A 4,385-nucleotide genomic window follows, 5' to 3' on the forward strand; every position below is an offset into this window, starting at 1 on the left:
ACATGTATGGAGAACTCTGAAGAGGCAATATGTGTGGAAAACTCTTAAGGAATGATAGGTATGATGAACTCTGAAAGAAAAGCCCTTGTGGTGCATTATGACGAGAAATGCCTTTAAGGCATGGTATGAAGAAAAGCCTTTAAGGTGAAATCTAAAGAAACTGCATGTATGGTGAAATCTTATGGAACATTTCATATGGTGAGCTCAATAACAAAGGAATATGACATGAACAGTAAGTGTAATGAGTATAAATTGTATGACTCAAGATCTCAATGGATTTCAGTAAAATAGAGAAATGGCTTTTAGTCCGTAGTGGATAACAGATTGATTGTGGATGGAAAAGTCATAAGTTAGCTTGTAACACCCCGTACCCGAGTCCGTCGCCGGAGTCGGACACGAGGGGTTTGCAGACTTATATCACTTCTTTGCACAATCCATTTTAAATTTTCCAGGCAAGCTGGGTAACTGCGTCACTGTCACCTTAAAAATCATATCTTGAGTTTCACAACTCGAAAATCAGCTTCGTGATTTTTCCCTGAAACTAGACTCATATATTCATCTACAAATTTTTTTCTAGAATTTTTGGTCAGGCCAATTAGTACAGTTTATTAGTCAAAGTCTCCCATGTTACAGGGATCGACTACACTGACCTTTGCGCATTACGACTTGGATATCTCCATGTACAGGGATTAAATACTGATGTCGTTTGTTTCTATAGAAACTAGACTCAAAATGGAATCTATGCATATATGGCATGACTTCTAATTATCTCTGGTTAATTTATAATGAATTTCCAAAATCGGAACAGGGAATCCAGAAACCGTTCTGGCCCTGTCTCACGAGAACCTGAATATCTCTTAACATACTGTCCATATGATCGTTTCGTTACTTTTCTATGAAAATAGATTCATCAAGGTTAGTTTACATAATTTATTCACTATTTAATTCCATTCCTACTATTTTTAGTGATTTTTCACATCCACATCACTGCTGCTGCCAGCATCTGTTTTTTTAAGGTAAACTTTACCTATTTCATGATCCTCCATGGATCAACTAGAGTTTGTCATACATATTCCAAAAGTGATCAAGAATAACCCTTCCCATGGCTAGACGGACAACATACAAAACGATTATAATGCTATGATCAAAGTATATTTAAGCCATTTTCGCATGGCTATCCAAATTTACACAAAACCGAAGGGTACATGACCAACAACAAAAGGGTAGTCCTATACATGCCATTTCAAAGTTCAACCAAAATTGTACCAAAAGGGGGCTTTGATAGTGTGGGAGACTTCGACTTCCAAAAATCCCGAGTCCGATAGCTGACGAGCCAAAATCTATAAAACAGAGAAACAAAGAAACGGAGTAAGCGATTTATGCTTAGTAAGTTTTGAGCAAGGGATTCCAGCACAACAAAAGTATAGCATTCATATAGCTAAACGGATAATTTCATATGCACAAATTTTCAATATCATACTTACTTCACATTACCAACCCTTATGTTCATACACAAAAGATCAACTTAGCCAAAGGCCGGTAGCTCATTTATCGACTGAGCGAATACAGATTTGTAAGGGATCAACTAATTCAAAGCACACACGAAACATACCTCATCGCTGGGATTTTACGAGCGTATTAATTTAAATTTTTACAGCAAGATCGCTCGTTCCCAAATCAAGCATCTTCGGGGTTTAGCCGGATATAACCACTCGCACAAGGCCTTCGGGTCTTAACCCGGATATGGTCACTAGCATAAATGCCTTCGAGACTTAGCCCGGATATAGTCGCTAGCACAAATGCCTTCGGATCTTAGTCCGGATGTAGTCGCTTAGCACAAAAGCCTTCGGGACTTAGCCCAGATATCATTCGAGTAACCATGCAGATATATCAATAAATCATGACACATTCATATTTCATTTTCATTACCAAAGCTCAAACACAAGACACTTATCACATTTACAATTTCGGCTCAATAGCCACATATAAGAGCATGATTTTGATTTACTTAAGACATAATCTAATCGAATCATAATTTAAGTCCCATTACTCGAAAACTTACCTCGGATGTTGTCGAACGATTCCGATGGCTATTCGACCACTTTTTCCTTCCCTTTATCGGATTTAGTTCCCCTTTGCTCTTGAGCTTAATTTAACAAATAAATTGATTTAATCATTTGAGCATCGAAAAGAGGAACTCAAGGTACTTGGCCCACATATATTCATTAGACATTAAAGTCACATATGTACGGAATCATGAATCAAACTCAACACATTAGTTAATACTCTCCTAAGCCGAATTTTCTAAGTCAAGATAAAGCCTTCAATATGCTTACCTATGGCCGAACAACACATCAACCTATGTACTCATTCATGTGGCCGATTATGCATGTCTATGTTGAGGCCAATTATATACTCAATACCACACACAAATGGCATACCTTTTACTAACTAATGCATTACATATTATAACTCAATACGCATCCACCATGTACTCCATAACCGAAACACCATCATATGTAAATATATACCTTGAGATATTGTATATGTCATACCAATACATCATGTGCAAACATATATATATGTGTAAGAGCCGAATCTCAAAGTTGATTATAACTAAACATGAACATAAATCCAAAACACAAATCTTACCTACCATGCAATAAGCATAAATCATACTTATTGATATACCATGGCCGAATACATCACAACACCATACCATTTCAATTTTGGTCATGGTTAAACAAAGAACTTAATGTCTCACTCAAAAATGCTAAAAAGAAAATCCAAGAGTCATCAATCCACCATCACATGTATCATTAACAAGCTTCATATTTAGCATGCAATGGCATTAACACAAAATCCACCTAGGCCGAATATCATCCCCATGACATAGCAAAGATTTGAACCATGGGCTAATTAGAACTCAAGCTAGCAACTAAAAACATGCATGAATCTCATGGCACAACCTCAAGCATACCTTAATCTAGATACAAGTATGGCCAAACCTCCTCCTAATCCTCTTCCAAACCAAACATGAAGCAAGAACTCCTTCCTCCTTCCTTAGAATTTTCGGCCAAAAGAAATGAAAAAGGATGAACAAATTTTTTTTTCTTTTCTTTAACTCACGGCAATGGGGGGAACACTCACACACATTCTTTCTTTTTTTTTCCATTTCTTTATTACCCATGCTCCTTATTTTATTTTTCCTAACATACCTCACTAACATAACATGTTTGTGACATGTTTCCACTCATAGCATGGCCGGCCACTACTAATTAGGGGGGAAATTTGACATGCAAGTCCTCCCTTTTTATTACATGCACTATTAGATCCTTATAGATTAGCCTATCACATTTCAAAAGTGTCACACAAATCCTACTAACTGAATTCACATGCAATCGACTAAATCGAAGCTTGAAATTTTCACACATTCATAATTACATATTCTAGACAATAAATATCACATTCAAACATTTCGGTGACTCGGTTTAGCGGTCCCGAAACCACTTCCCGACTAGGGTCAATTTTGGGCTGTCACATAGCTCATGGAAGCATAATTCCAAAAAAGAATTTACACAATGTATTTGGAAGGAATATTAACTAACTATGTGTAAATTTTAATGAGTTCCAATGAAATGACGACCTAGGGGTCATGAATGATAAGATGACATTGTTCTGGGTGAATAGACCGCTAAGCAAGGAGTAAATACAGGAAGGTAAGAAAGCATTTGCTAGAATATGGGGAAAATTCAGAAAATGAATCAATTAATTTTAAAAGACAAAATCCCAGTAATGGATATGTTCAGTAATACGAGGAATGGGAGCTCTATCTATGTACGTGACCTTCATGAATAATTAAGGAATAGATAACTTAGAACATGTATGTAAGAATAATAGTGCCCTGTTTGTATGGAATTTGTAAGTGGGAATGGTTAAGGAAACATGAAAAGGTCAAGTGAGGAACATGAGTAATGTATCAAAGGTGAAGAGGGCAAGGTATGGTATTCGGGTAAGGCACGACATTTATGATATAAAGAAAGACATCCTGGATAGATATTTGCCAATAATGAGTTAAAGCATAAGAACAATGAAATGGAGAATTAAGTTTCCAAACACGATTTATAAGTACTAATCAGGTGATTGATGGGTTTTCTCACTAAGTTATCATGAACTTACTTTTGTGCCTTATGTTTCAGGAAAGCTAGATTTGAAAGTATGCCATGAGGGATGACGTTAAGACTATGCCAAAGGAGTGGTGAGATGGGTCTATTATGCATATAGAGCAAGTCAGGCAACGTGTTCAAACCTAAATACATGGTTGTAAACCAACGTCTTATGGTACTTACATTAGATTTGGGAGTTTATCATATTTCGTACTTGTA

This window comes from Gossypium hirsutum, chromosome A09 (assembly GCF_007990345.1).
Source record: "Gossypium hirsutum isolate 1008001.06 chromosome A09, Gossypium_hirsutum_v2.1, whole genome shotgun sequence".
Lineage (NCBI taxonomy): Eukaryota > Viridiplantae > Streptophyta > Magnoliopsida > Malvales > Malvaceae > Gossypium > Gossypium hirsutum.